At 47.5% G+C, this 15,836-nt stretch overlaps 1 protein-coding gene across 1 annotated transcript in view; it reads right to left on the bottom strand.

The window, feature by feature from the left end:
* Positions 1-15,549, bottom strand: part of FAR2 (fatty acyl-CoA reductase 2) — a 438,652-nt gene extending 423,103 nt beyond the window's left edge. The window contains exon 1 of the mRNA XM_085652334.1: positions 15,420-15,549. The gene's annotated coding sequence lies outside the window, so the exon portion shown is untranslated. The remainder of the gene's footprint in view (positions 1-15,419) is intronic.
* Between the last annotated feature and the right edge of the window lie 287 nt (positions 15,550-15,836).

Here is a 15,836-nt window from a genome sequence, read left to right as displayed (position 1 = left end):
CAAAGCAGGCAGCATGTCTTAAAAGTGCTTGAGCATGAAGCAGAGAAATGTGAAGTTTGCTAACATAGTTTGGTGTGTGTGTGCAAATCCTGTTTTGCCAATCCCTGGTGAGTTGCAACTACTACTGCTGAAACAAGGCCAATGGAGGTACCAATGGGTGAGGCGGACTGGCCTCAAGGGCAGGGCCGGCTTTAGCGCTGGTGGCACCCTGTGCAACAATGTTTGTTGGTGCCCCCCAATGACCACCTCTGCCACGGATTCCCTCAATTCTACCCTTTAACAGTGCCCCGAGTGTCTCCATAACAGCACTCTCTCTCAGATGCATTTAATTTGATTCACAGCGCCACTCATACCAGTGTAGGGTTTCAGAGCACTTTACATCACACACACTACACACAGACAATCAATAATACGTGTGTAAATCACTGTATAGGAAATGTTACAGAAGACAAAGGGCCGTCTAAAGGCAGCACCCGATGGGAACACACCGGTCGCACCGCCCTAGAGCTGGCACCTCTCAAGGGTCCTGTGACCTCGCTCCAGGGTGTGCTGCTTCATAAGCCTTCCCGCAACACTAGAGGTGAACTTCAGTATGGATTGGAGGGGACGGGCCTCCATGGTTAACCCACACTTGCCCCCACTAGGGTAAACCTGCTGGTGCTAAGACACCAGGGCTTCTATGGTCTTGCAGGGCCTTCTTAGGCCTAGCATGGGAATGTGCTCCCTCAGGAGAGTGGTCTGGTGGACTGGTCATGAAGACTGAACCTGGTTCCCCAATTCCAATTCGGCAGCTCTGACCAGAGTGCCACATCCTCTCCCCCACTGAACACCATACCGCCCCACTGAGAGAAACTTGCATGGCCTTCAACTACAACCCAGTTGTGCCCAGCTATAAATACCTGGATGTGACTCAGTGCAAATTACGCACTAGACAAGAGCAATATGCTGCCTAAAAAACGTAACAACAGCCTGAAAAAAGCAAACACCTCATAGGGAATGGAAGATTAAGTTAAGCATGTGAAATGTAAGCAGGAACAACATGGTAATGCATTTACACTCACTATTCAGAAATCAGTGAGTGATTGTGCCTGAAAAGTTAAGGACATGACTACAGGGCCCGGAAGGGTCCCGCTTCAATGTCCATTGCTTATGTCCTTACAAAACGCAAGCAGTATGGTAAAAAAGTAGGCCTGGGCGAACATTCCGTTCCGCTCGCGGAAATTGCGATAATTTGACGTTTTTGCAATCTGCGGAGAGCGCGAAAATGTCAAAATTTCCGTAATCCGCATCTTACCAGAATTTTTTTTCGTGCTCGCGCTGTAAAAAAATACATTCTCGCGTGCGCGCGATCGCCTTACCTGAATCCCCACGTTCGCCGACAAGTTTTCCCTATCCGGTCGCGTTCTCCACAAGATGTTGGATTGTTGGTAGCCTTTTGCGCTGTCTCGCGACAGTTCGCGCCCACATTAACGTCATTTGTCGCACGATCATGTCTTTCATCGCGCGATCACGTCTTTCGTCGCGCGATCATGCACCGCGAGAGTATGAGATGCTTGAGATCTCGAGCACGTCATTCTCCACCGCGAGCGAGAGCGTGAGGACGCGGGCACGTCATATCGAACCCAAGCGGGCGAGACAAGTGAAAACAAGATGGCCTGTGAGCAACTGCATGGGTAAGTTGGCGAGCCGCGATCACGCAGAAAATACCGCGAACGGGCGGGAAAAAAACGTCCGCGTCTTCGCGATATTTCCACATGTTTGCGGAGATTTTTAACATTTTCGCGATAGTTAGGGAAAGTGAATTTTGCAAATTCCGCCCACCCCTAGTAAAAAGACAGCATCCATTAACACCTAGCCGCGGTACACATTTTGTTTTCCAATCCACCCATCAATCCAGCATTGCAGTATCTCCAAAAATGGTGCACATCCTCATTCAGGGAAAACAATGCTTTTTCAAAGAAAAGATCAAACAAAAGTAGCACTTCACTGGGAAACTCAATTTGGCCGCTTTGTGAACACTGTCATGCTTTATTTAGTTTTTTCTTTATTTTTCATATTTTGAACCTTTTATTTCTCTCCGTCCCGAAGCTGTACTCTGGAATAGAATAATGTCAGAAAAAGACAACACGTGCAGCAAAAGTATTTTTCTTTTTTGGATCCATTTCACAAGGGAAGAAATACGCGAAAGGAGGAAAGAGAGGATGAGAACCCTTTCTTGAAGTCACGGTTTTCAAGAGGGAGAAAGGGAGGGGGGGGGGGGTCAGCTGCCAGCGACGGAGCAGAAGTGGACACTGTCCTTTTCTTCTCTGGCAAGAAAGAAAAGACAGAGTCCTTTCCTTCTCTGCGCACCACCCGTCCCCGAACGGCGGGAACAACGAACCTTCTCTGCAGGCCTTGGCGATTTCTGCCGTCCTGGGACGCATTATTAAAGCGAGAAAAGGAGGGGCACGGGATCTAAACTATAGAAGTAGGGGCACGCCGTGCCCTGCCGATCCCGCCCACTTCGACCACTAGATAGAGGAAGGTCATACCGCATATTTTCCGCATGGAGAAAAACAAAAAAGTTTCGAAACGCAAATGTACTTTCGCATTTCATTTTAGAAAGTGCAGTGTGTTTTTTTTTATGAAGAAATTATTACGGATTTGAGTGTTCCTGCAAACTGCGCGAGTTTTAAATTCCCCGAAGCACTTATGGGATTCCTAACGAATTCCATAAAAGCTACTTTTTTACAATAAATGCAGGTGCAAGCACATTTCAGTGCATTTCCTTCAGGGGCCTTTCCAGCATCGGACCCATCATTGCCGGCTTCCACTGGTTAACAGCTCGTCGTGCTGGTGCCTGCCCCTGCCTCTCTGACGTCATCCGTGTCACAACAGATCAGATCAAGCTGCGGCACCGCCCGCACTCTTAGGTGATCCGCTAAGACCCTGTCAGTCAGTTGATCTTCTTAGCGAGGCTTTACAAAGAACGTACTTTATCTGAGCATTCCGTGGTGACACCACACTCTTCTCTCTCTGCTGCCCATAACTCATTCCGTGGTGACGTGACGCCACACTGTTCTCTCTCGGCAGCCCATAACTCATTCCGTGATGACACCACACTGTTCTCTCTCCGCTGCCCATTTCTCATTCCGTGGTGACTCCATCACTGTTCTCTCTGCTGCCCATAACTCACTCTGTGGTAATTCCATCACTGTTCACGCTCTGCTGCCGATAACTCATTCCGTGGTGACGTGACGCCACACTATTCTCTCTCTGCTGCCCATAACTCCTTCCGTGGTGACTCCACCACTGTTCTCTCTGCTGCCCATAACTCACTCTGTGGTAATTCCATCACTGTTCACGCTCTGCTGCCGATAACTCATTTCGTGGTGACGTGACGCCACACTGTTCTCTCTCTGCTGCCCATAACTCCTTCCGTGGTGACTCCATCACTGTTCTCTCTCTGATGCCCATAACTCATTCTGTGGCAATTCCAGCACTGTCCACGCTCTGCTGCTGAAAACTCATTCCGTGGTGACGTGACGCCACACTGCCGCCTCGACCTCAGTCTATGGTAATTTTTTCACTGTTCTCTCACTGCTACCCAGGTCTAAATCCATGATAACTCAACCACCGTTTTCTCTCTCCTGCCTAGACCTCATTCTGTGGTAACTCCATAACTGCTCTCTCTGCTGTCCAGAACTCAGTCCGTGGTAATACCATCAATGTTCTCTCTCTCTGCCGCCTAGACCTCATTCCCTGGTAATAACATCAGTCTTTTCTCTCTGCTGCCTAGACCTCATTCTTTGTTAACTCCACCACTGTTCTATCTCTGCTGCCCGGAACTTATTCTGTGGTAATTCCATCAGTTTTCATCCTCTACAGCCTTGTCCTCATTCTGTGGTAATACCATCACTGTTCTCTCTCTGCTGCGTCTAGACCTCATCCTGTGGTAATACCATCACTTTTCCCTGTCTGCTGCCTAGACCTCATTACTCTCTACTGCCTTTACCTCATTCTTTGGAAATACCATCACTGTTCTCTCTCTGCTGGTTAGGCCTCATTCTGTGGTAATTCAATCCCTGTTCTTTCGCTGCTGATTAGATCTCATTCTATGGTAATGCCATAACTGTTCTTTAGCGGCTGCCTAGATCTCATTCTTCAGGAATACCATCACTGTTCTCTCTCTGCTGGTTAGGCCTCATTCTGTGGTAATTCAATCCCTGTTCTTTCGCTGCTGCCTACATCTCATTCTGTGGTAATTCCAACACTGTTCTTTCGCTGCTGCCTAGATCTCATTCTTTGGTACTACCATCACTGTTCTTTTGGTGCTGCCTGGATCTCATTCTGTGGTAATTCCATCACTGTTCGTTGAATGCTGCCTAGATCTCATTCTTCGCTAATTCCATCACTGTTCTTTCGCTGCTGTCTAGATCTCATTCTTCAGTAATGCCATCACTGTTCTTTTGCTGCTGCCTAGACCTCATTCTGTGGGAATTCCATCACTGTTCTTTCGCTGCTGTCTACATCTCATTCTGTGGTAATTCCATCACTGTTCTTTCGCTGCTGTCTAGATCTCATTCTGTGGTAATACTATCACTGTTCTCTCTCTGCTGCGTGGATCTCATTACGTGCTGATACCATCATTCGCTGAATGCTGCTTAGATCTCATTCTTCGCTAATTCCATCACTGTTCTTTTGCTGCTGTCTAAACCTTATTCTGTGGTAATTCCATCACTGTTCATTCAATGCTGCTTAGATCTCATTCTTCAGTACTACCATCACTGTTCTTTAACTGCTGCCAACATCTCATTATTTGGTAATTCCATCCCTGTTCTTTAACTGCTGCCTAAACCTTATTCTGTGGTAATTCCATCACTGTTCTTTCGCTGCTCCCTAGATCTCATTCTGTGGTAATTCCATCACTGTTCTCTTGCTGCTACCTAGACCTCATTCTGTGGCAATTCCATCACTGCTCTCTTTGCTGTCTAGATCTCGTTCTGTGATAATTCCATCACTGTTCTTTTGCTGCTGCCTAGACCTCATTCTGAGTAATTCCATCACTGTTCTCTCTTTGCTGCCTAGACCTCATTCTGTGTTTATTCCACCACTGTTGTCTCTCTGCTGCCAAGATCTAATTCTTTGGCAATTCCATCACTGTTCTTTCGCTGCTGCCTAGATCTCATTTCGTGGTAATTCCATCACTGTTCTCTTGCTGCTGCCTAGACCTCATTCGGTGGTTATTCCATCACTGTTCTTTCCCTGCTGCCTAGACCTCATTCTGTGGTAATTCCATCACTGTTCTTTCTTTGCTGCCTAGACCGCATTCTGTGGTAATGCCATCACTGTTCTTTCGCTGCTGCCTAGACCTCATGCCATGGTAATTCCATCACTGTTCTTTCCCTGTTGCCTAGATCTCATTCTGTGGTGTTGCCATCACTGTTCTTTCGCTGCTGCCTTGACCTCATTCTGTGGTAATGCCATCACTGTTCTTTCGCTGCTGCCTAGACCTCATTCCGTGGTAATTCCATCACTGTTCTTTCGCTGCTGCCTAGACCTCATTCTGTGGTAATTCCATCACTGTTCTTTCCCTGTTGCCTAGATCTCATTCTGTGGTGTTGCCATCATTGTTCTTTTGGTGCTGCCTGGATCTCATTCTGTGGTAATTCCATCACTGTTCGTTGAATGCTGCCTAGATCTCATTCTTCGCTAATTCCATCACTGTTCTTTCGCTGCTGTCTAGATCTCATTCTTCAGTAATGCCATCACTGTTCTTTTGCTGCTGCCTAGACCTCATTCTGTGGGAATTCCATCACTGTTCTTTCGCTGCTGTCTACATCTCATTCTGTGGTAATTCCATCACTGTTCTTTCGCTGCTGTCTAGATCTCATTCTGTGGTAATACTATCACTGTTCTCTCTCTGCTGCGTGGATCTCATTACGTGCTGATACCATCATTCGCTGAATGCTGCTTAGATCTCATTCTTCGCTAATTCCATCACTGTTCTTTTGCTGCTGTCTAAACCTTATTCTGTGGTAATTCCATCACTGTTCATTCAATGCTGCTTAGATCTCATTCTTCAGTACTACCATCACTGTTCTTTAACTGCTGCCAACATCTCATTATGTGGTAATTCCATCCCTGTTCTTTAACTGCTGCCTAAACCTTATTCTGTGGTAATGCCATCACTGTTCTTTCGCTGCTCCCTAGATCTCATTCTGTGGTAATTCCATCACTGTTCTCTTGCTGCTACCTAGACCTCATTCTGTGGCAATTCCATCACTGCTCTCTTTGCTGTCTAGATCTCGTTCTGTGATAATTCCATCACTGTTCTTTTGCTGCTGCCTAGACCTCATTCTGAGTAATTCCATCACTGTTCTCTCTTTGCTGCCTAGACCTCATTCTGTGTTTATTCCACCACTGTTGTCTCTCTGCTGCCTAGATCTAATTCTTTGGCAATTCCATCACTGCTCTCTTTGCTGTCTAGATCTCGTTCTGTGATAATTCCATCACTGTTCTTTTGCTGCTGCCTAGACCTCATTCTGAGTAATTCCATCACTGTTCTCTCTTTGCTGCCTAGACCTCATTCTGTGTTTATTCCACCACTGTTGTCTCTCTGCTGCCAAGATCTAATTCTTTGGCAATTCCATCACTGTTCTTTCGCTGCTGCCTAGATCTCATTTCGTGGTAATTCCATCACTGTTCTCTTGCTGCTGCCTAGACCTCATTCGGTGGTTATTCCATCACTGTTCTTTCCCTGCTGCCTAGACCTCATTCTGTGGTAATTCCATCACTGTTCTTTCTTTGCTGCCTAGACCGCATTCTGTGGTAATGCCATCACTGTTCTTTCGCTGCTGCCTAGACCTCATGCCATGGTAATTCCATCACTGTTCTTTCCCTGTTGCCTAGATCTCATTCTGTGGTGTTGCCATCACTGTTCTTTCGCTGCTGCCTTGACCTCATTCTGTGGTAATGCCATCACTGTTCTTTCGCTGCTGCCTAGACCTCATTCCGTGGTAATTCCATCACTGTTCTTTCGCTGCTGCCTAGACCTCATTCCATGGTAATTCCATCACTGTTCTTTCCCTGTTGCCTAGATCTCATTCTGTGGTGTTGCCATCACTGTTCTTTCGCTGCTGCCTTGACCTCATTCTGTGGTAATGCCATCACTGTTCTTTCGCTGCTGCCTAGATCTCATTCTTCGCTAATTCCATCACTGTTCTTTTGCTACTGCCTATATCTCATTCGGTGGTTATTCCATCACTGTTCTTTCCCTGCTGCCTAGATCTCATTCCGTGGTAATTCCATCACTGTTCTTTTGCTGTTGCCTATATCTCATTCGGTGGTTATTCCATCACTGTTCTTTCCCTGCTGCCTAGATCTCATTCCGTGGTAATTCCATCACTGTTCTTTTGCTGCTGCCTATATCTCATTCGGTGGTTATTCCATCACTGTTCTTTCCCTGCTGCCTAGATCTCATTCCGTGGTAATTCTATCACTGTGCTTTTGCTGCTGCCTAGACCTCATTCAGTGGTTATTCCATCACTGTTCTTTCGCTGCTGCCTAGATTTCATTCTGTGGTAATTCCCTCACTGTTCTCTCTCTGCTGCCTGGATCTCATTCTTTGGCAATTCAATCCCTGTTCTTTCGCTGCTGCCTAGACCTCATTCTGTGGTAATTCCATCACTCTTCTCTCACTGCAGCCTATGCCACTCACGTTTCCAGACAATTGTTACAGCAAACAAATGATGGACGGAATGCTGACAATGCAGACATTCTCCCCCAGTCAAAAGATCTGGGTTAAGTCCATCTTCTTTTGCCCACTACGCCACCCCAGTTTGGACACAGCCATATGCAAATCAGTCATGACCCTGTGCCCCATGGGAACAGTCCAGACCGAACTGCCAGGCCAGGTCCTCCCTGGACCGGAAACAAGCATCCTGGGGCCGGTTTCAGGGTATATCACCCTTCTTCAGCCAGGCTAGCTTGAATCCAGTGTCCATCAACTGTTGTTTTTGCATTTTCCAGACAATCAGCACAGCTACCCATAATGCCCCTTCTGCCATAACCAGCTGCTACAGTTCCGTGAATCATACACATTTGCATCTAAGTTGAATAGGACGAAGTGGCGAGTTGTTGTGGCCACTGCTGACGGTGACGTTCTTATGAATAGTCGGGGCAGCAGCTGCGCCCAGCGGTTTACCCCCAGCACGTCCTTCGCTAGCCCTGCTCTCAGGGGTCATGAAGGCGCTGCCGCGGTTCACTCCTTCACCCGGGCACGCAGCAGAGGCCCTGGGGCTGCTGGGGAGCTGGGGACAGGGCAAGGTGTCAACACTGAGGTGTATTTGAAGGGCGGGGGTGGTTTAGGTGCGAGATGTGACGTGTGACCCCCTGGCATATTCGAAAATCAACATGCACAGCTCAGGGACAGGAGTTTCCCGCCCATTGGAGTCAGCAGTTCATCCAGAGATATTAAATGTTATTATGGTAATTAGCAGGAGAGCACGGCCTTTTCCAGGGTACCAGGATTTGAGAGAAAAGAATTACTTGAAATGGCAGGACAGAAAGTCGATGGTGGGGTTATTCCAAAACAGCATTTCTCTCGCCGATAGCCGCAGGCGCGTGAGCACTTCACAACATTCAGACTGAGGTCAGTGAATGTTAAACTACCAATCTCATGTCAATCAATCCGTGCAGTTTACTTCGGGGACTACTCCATAAAACTTTTCATAGAAGCACCAATGTGTATCTTTAGGAATATATACAATTACAAACGGCGAACAGATACATACAGTCTATACTAAGATGTACTTACATGCATAAAACCTCTTAAAACATCATCAAATAATAGTTTATCAAGTATAAAAATCATCTCAGTGTGTCCGTGATGTCAGCCCAGCCAGTGCGAAGTATACCTCATCTGCTTAGATATTTGCCTTGTTTCTTAAGGACTGACATTAAAGGCCACGTGGAGAACAATAACGTCGTCATACCAAAGACAAACCTCAGTGGTGTCTGCCTTAAGAATTCAAAGTGCATCTAACTCAGGGGCGTAGGAGACACTACAATTCTGGGGGGGACAGGGACAACCTTGTGCACTTTCCAGTGACCCTATACAAATCACCGCCCGTTAAACAAATACAATCGCATACTTTCGAAGTGAAATATTGAGAAAAGCAGGCATGTAGTCATAGTTTGTATGTATGCTTTATTGTTATTTACATTCATATAGTAATGAGACCAAATGTTTAAAAAAAACATATATATGAATCTTGCATCTTAATGCACAAAGCAAACAAAGGCCGCTGACTTAGGGTGGGGGCGTCGTGTTTGCAAGTGCATTAGGGTTTGAAAAGTACCTGCTGCTGCATTCCTGGTCTCCAGCAATTTTCAGGCAACAATAAAAATGTGAAGATAACTTTGGTGATTAATGTTCTTTTTTTGAGAGAGATCGAAGGCTTGTCTAGTGAAAGTTTTAATTCAATAGGTCAGTGAGTTACTGCTTTTGTCTGAGATATTCTTTTGGTATTTGAAGTTTATAAGTTAAAATCCTAACATTGAACAGTGAGCTATTAACCATCATCAAAGAGCTGCATAAAAACTTCAATGTATAGATTAGAACGTTATGATTTTTTCCCAGTCTTTCCCTATCCTAATGTTGGAAAATGGGTTCATTAGGATAGAAATCAATTCTGATTATTGAAGAGAACCCCCCAACCATGGTGTTATGTTTTACATTCTGAGTTTGTGTTTCTCTAGTGTTGCAAAGCCGCCCTGGGCACTCCCCAACTTTTTGCTGACTGGTACTGGTGGTACCTGACTGACTGACCCTGGCCTCTGCCTAAACAGCCAGTGCTATTCTGAAAGAGGCACTTAAAAATACAGTGAAAACACCTACATACACTAGGGTGCACTATGGGTTAGGGTACCCCTATGATTGGCATGACCTCTCCTATAAGGCCCTAGTACATAATAGGGCAGGGGGATTAGAACTACTTTTAAGTCCCTAGAATATAATAAGGCATGGTAGTTTAGAGGCCAGCAGCCCTTTCTGCGCTTGCATGTGTGCACTGCTGAAGCCTGAGGTCAGTTTAAAAGTAGCCTTGTGTTATAGGGCTGCTTTTAAAATGCAAATTGTGCCCAAACTCGACTTTTGGGTTTGGGGAACTTAAATTGATCAACTACAATGTTGGGCAAAATTAAGTGGAAAAATGTTTTCCAATTAACTATGGCTGTATCATATTTGCCACATAATACATCATCTGCTGCATAATCTAACGATTTCCTCCAAAACAATTTTGTAGCTCAAACGGATCCCAAATTACTAAAACAAATGTGACTTGTGTTGCTGTGAAGTTTAGGGCCCTTTGCAAAGGTTAGTAAAGAAAACAATTCCTAAGAAAACAATTGGTCCCAGACACTCCTAATGACACTCAAATTAATACCTGTAGGAGAGTGTAGTATGCAATCAATTCATACAACCAAAAATGTACAATGTAAAGGCACATTCAACAGGGAAATCTCATAGATAAGAGGCCAACCAAAGTCAATTAAATTGCAAACATCAATTTATTTCCCGCTGAATCATATTCATAAAATGCAAACTTAGGGGCTGACTACGATGGCAGGCGGACTTCAGTACCACCGCCATCGAATCGGGGAATGGGACGGCTGGCCTTCCAGGTGGGGGCCCCACGATAGGCATTCCAATGCGACTGCCACTACGGTGTTCGCAGTGCCTATCTTTTACATTGCAGCAGGGGCTGCTGGCTGCATCATCCGCCGCAAAGTTAAAAAAAAAGGAACATGTTAAATATATCGGTGCCTGCCACATGGTGCAGTGATATGTTGTGGGGCATCTTAGATGCCCCCCAGGACCCATGTCTGAGGGCCAGGGGTAAAGGGGCCTGCTACGGTTCCCCAATGTCCCTTTCGCCAGCATTTCCATGGCAGGTGAACCGCCATTGATAAGCTGGCGGGTAAGGGACATCGTAATCCCTGCTGCGGTGCATGGTAGGCACCACCAGCATTGTAGGAACCACGAGCCCCTCCACCACACCGGAGGGCCCAAGAAGCCCGTCGGGTGCGTGGTGGTTGGTCTTTCCGACCGCCAGGTAACCACCCGCCATTGTAATATGGCGGGCTGTGATGCAGTCACCAATGGCGGTGGGACCGCCACCGACGGGGTGATGTGGCGGTCCCACTGCCATTATAATCACCCCCTAAGTTTGGTGTGCATGCAAATCCTACATTGCCAACCCCTGGCAAGTTGCACTGCTAGTGCTGGAAAAAGGACAATGGAGGTACCAATGGGTGAGGTGGACTGGCCTCAAGGGTCTTGTGACCTCAGTGACAGATTCACTGTCGATCTAGGATGTGCTTCTTCATATGCCTGCCCGTAAGACTGGAAGTGAACTGCAGTATGGATTGTGGTGGACAGGTCCACCTGCGGGTGCTAAGACACCTGGGCTCTAAGGTCTATCGGGCCTTCTAAGGTGTAGCATCCGAATAAGCTCTGTCAGGAGTGTGGTATGGTGAACTGGTCATGAAGGTCTGAACATGGTTCTCCAGTTCCAAATTCAACAGCTCTGGCCAGAGTGCCACATTCTCTCCCACACTGAACACCATACTGCCCCACTGAGAGAAACTCGCACTGCCTTCAGCACAACTCAATTGTGCTGCGACTAAATTCAAATTATGCACTAGACAACAGTAAAATGCTGCCTGAAAAAACATGAATAACACCCTGGAAAAAGCAAACACTCATAGGGAATGCAAGAATAAGCAAAGCATGTGAACTGTAATCAGAAAAAAACATGGTTACCTTAACGGTTTTAAACTCATTATTCAGAAATCAGTAAGTGATTTTGCCTGAAAAGTTCAAGACATGGCTACAGGACCAGGAAGGGACCCCTTTCAATGTCCATTGCTTATATCCTTTCAAAATGTATGCAGTTTGGTTTTAAAAAGGCCACATCCCCAAACACAGAGCCGCATTTTATAAGCTAAAATAATTAAAAAGTTGAAAACGATCATATTAAACGTTTCCACTCTACCCACTTTAGGAATGGCACACTTACCCACCCTGGGAAAACAATGTTGTTCAAAGAAAGAAGATAAAAAGAAAGTAGCGCTTTCACTGGCAAACTCTGTAAAGTGGCGCTAATGTGTGTGGGTGTAAATAACAGTCTGGCCTGTCTGCTGTCCGCTCTGTATTGCTTTATTTAGGTATTTAACTATTTTTTCTCTCCATTCCGAGGTTTTTCTTTTCAATAGAAAACGGTCAGAAAATGAGGACATTTAAAGCCAAGGGGCCTCATTTATGAAAAGTGACGCATCACTGCGTGAAAACAGTGATGCGCCACTTTTCACTGTGCCCTCCCTGCGACTCCAGTGATGCGTCATATTTACAGTATGACGCATCATGTCGCAAGGAGTCACAGATACGTCAGTATTTCTGACGTATCTGTAGGCGCAAAAGTGACGCATCGCTGGAGTGTGTCACAAAAGTGACGCAACTCCAGCAATGTGTCCTTTCACATGGGGCAAGCCCCATGTGAAAGGGCCTGCGTCAGTCTTACGCCTGCTGTGAGGCAGGCGCAAGAAATTGACGCATTTGCACACTAGAAGTGGCGCAGTGAAATCTCGTAGATTTCACTGCGTCACTTCTACGACCCTTTGTTGCGTCAAAACGCCCCCCTTGCATACATTATACCTGGCGCAGGTATAATGTGGCGCAGGGGTTTACAAAGTGACGCATCTACCTAGATGCGTCACTTTGTAAATATGGCGCAACATGGCGCATGTTTCATGCCACTGGTGCGTCACAAAAAGTGACGCACCGGTGGCGCAAAAGTGACGCAGGGGCTCATAAATGAGCCCCAAAGTGTTCAGCCTTTTTTGGATCAATTTCACAGGGGAACAAATAAAGAAAAGGAGAGGCAAGAGAGAGTACCTTAAGAGCTGCCTCTTGAAATCAGCACGTAAGCAGGAGCGAGACAGAGACAGCAAGAGATGGAGGAATAAAGAGAGGAGGGCAGCTGCCAGAGGCAGATCAGGAGTAGTGGACAGGGTCCTTCCCATGAAGGAAAAGAGACAGCGTTTATTCCCAGAACGGCTGAGCCTTCCTGCAGCATAACAAAAGACAGAGGGCGGGTGGCCTCTGACTCCAGGCAGGTCAAGTGCAGGGCCATTAGGTAGCGCTTTCGCGTGCTAATGGCCCTGCGATAACAGAAGGGAGAGGGGAAATTCCTTTGTCCCCTCGTCCCCCCCACCCTTGTCCCCCGTGTCCCCCCCACTCCAAAATCTGGGGGGGATATATCCCCCGCGTCCCCCACACTTCCTACGCCCATGATCTAACTCCCAGCGGTGGACACACGGGGGGGGATCCGCTCTTCTGATGTTGCTGTGTGCTTGCCTCGGTTTCTGCTGCAGGTGTGCACAAACCTGACATTTATCAGAATCGTCCTAGTTTGGAATCCAGCTTGAACTAGAACGATTTAATGGGTTCACACAGAGGTATTTCGCTGCTGGTGGCATAATGTTATCAAAACAGAGCTCACATTTTGGGGCGCCTTTATGGGCCAAACTTGTTTCCACCAAACCTCATTGATGATCAGTTCTGTGCCAGTTGCCCAGGGCATAGGACCAATATCTTTCTTTTGGAAGCCCCCTTGCACCATCACTACTGGAGCTAGAGGAGGGGTCCTCCCGCATCTCTCCCAGCTTCAAGGAAGGGAACCAGTTCTTCTCATATCTAAACCACGGTATGCTACAGTTTTCATCTAAAGCTCTCGGTTCCATAGGTGCATCTTTATACAGCGTGAGTTTAAGAGAGGACCGTCGCACTCTTATTCCGTACAGTAGAGGTCTTAAATCAGCTATACGGCGATGATTCTTTTAAACTCTAGGCTGAAAAACAATGTGAGCATGGGGGTGAGCCAATCAGAGACTTTACAAACGTGGTCTGTGCTCTGGTCAGAAGGACCATATTGCAACTCTCTGCTCCTTAGATAGCAGCGCCCGGGGCCGCTGCACAGTAGAGATGTACGTCTGGTGACACGACCTGCGAGATGATAAACTGTGCAACTTTAGGTTTGCCGCTGGTGCTCTCTCTTCCACTACTAAGGGGCTCTCCAAGTAATCAAAACTGATGACTCTGTGATAAGTGCCTCTCCCCCTCCCCAACATACACACAGTGCCACGCCACCTTTAAATGACCTATGGGGATTTGAAACATGAACTTTGTTTTCGGCGCATTAATCTACCGCCCTGAGTAGGTTCCCTGCAGTGATGCGCTGCTCACGGTCTGCAGACTATGCTTGCACGCCTCTTCGGCGTTTTACTACCCCACTGTTAGACTGTAATTTCTCTTACCCTCTAAACCCCTGTCTCCCTCTCTCGCTCTTTCTCTACCTCAAATTTCTCCTCCCTGTCCTATCTACCTTTCACTTTTTTTCTAATCTCACTGATTTCTCCCAATCTTTCTTTTCTCTTTCCAGCGCCTCATCCTTCACTCCCTCTGATTCCTCCCTTCTAATTTTTGTTTTCTCCCCTCGAGCTCTTTTTAATCTCGCCCCTCTCTAATTCCTCTCCAGCGAATTCTCTCTTTTCATCCACTCTCTTTCTCTACTACGCCTGTCACTCTCTTTTCTCCTCGCTGTTTCTCGTTCTCGCCCTCTCCCTCTCTTGCAGACCCTTTTCCTTGACAAATACCTGCTGCATTCCAGGGCAGGGACGCTCCCCGGTGTCTCGGGGCAATGTTCCGACGTGCACCGGATTCCCTGCCACGCCCTGCCCGGACCACACCTGCTCTCTGCCCTCCTCGACCTCTGCTTTCCATTTCCACCTTCGGGAGACCTTCCAGCGCGTGATACTCCTCTCACCCTGACAAAACCCCACACCTTCTGCTCACCGTACGCATGGACTCGTAAGAGCGGGGTCAGACTCCTGCCCTTGCACTGTCCTACCTGTGACACACATCTGGCTGCTTCAAGGGTCGTAGCTCTCATTGGTGCAGCAGGTGTAGTGGTACCGGTGCACAGCGCCCTGAGGAACCCATTGAACTCTGATTATTGCTTCCCCAAAACAGCCAATTGGACTGATTTGTTCGTGCTTGCGCCGTGGCATTCTTTCTACCCTTCTGATCCTCTCCGAGGTTGAGGGAATGGCTTTTCCTCAAGCCGGGCTGCTGCAAATGCCCCGACACTGCCCTGCCTTTGATCGTACTGTCACTTTATGCTCCAGTTTTACAGACTCCCTGGTGCTGAATCGAGCAGGCGGCATTAACGTCGCAACAGACCTGTGCCTCCCTCCCCTTCCTCGCTGACCACAGAGCTCGTCAGCACTGCTCGCTCTGTCCCACTCCGGCACCGCGCCGGTGCGTGCGGACAAGGCAGCTGGGCTCCGAGCGCCCCCTCCCTCCCATCACTCCTTACCGTGTGAGCTGTCCTCCGCGCCGCCTTACGTCAGACCTGCCCGGGGAAGCCTCCTCTGGCCGGGCGGCAGCTCTTAGCCGGAGGGGAAGAGGTGGTAAGACTGAGCCGTCTGCCTCGGAGAGAGACGGCAGAGAGGGGGAGGGGGCTGGGGGCTGCTGCTGGGGACGCCCCGCCACTCCCGCCCAGAGTGCCGGCGCCTCCCTTCCTCACTTGCACCCATCATAAAGTTCTCAGAGTTCACATTCTTCAGACTCAACACGCGCATATTTATACTTTCGTTGGTTCTCACCTGGCGCCTACGAGATGAAAAGTTTCCTGCATTTCAAAACCATACGTCTTTTTCAGGAAAATATGCACACCTACATATTTTATTTATTTATTATTTATTTTAAAGGTTTTATATAGCGCTGGCTAGAC

This window comes from Triturus cristatus, chromosome 4_1, assembly GCF_964204655.1.
Source record: "Triturus cristatus chromosome 4_1, aTriCri1.1, whole genome shotgun sequence".
Lineage (NCBI taxonomy): Eukaryota > Metazoa > Chordata > Amphibia > Caudata > Salamandridae > Triturus > Triturus cristatus.
The sequence above is the reverse complement of the archived record's forward strand: the minus strand, read 5'-3'. Positions and strand labels throughout refer to the sequence as shown.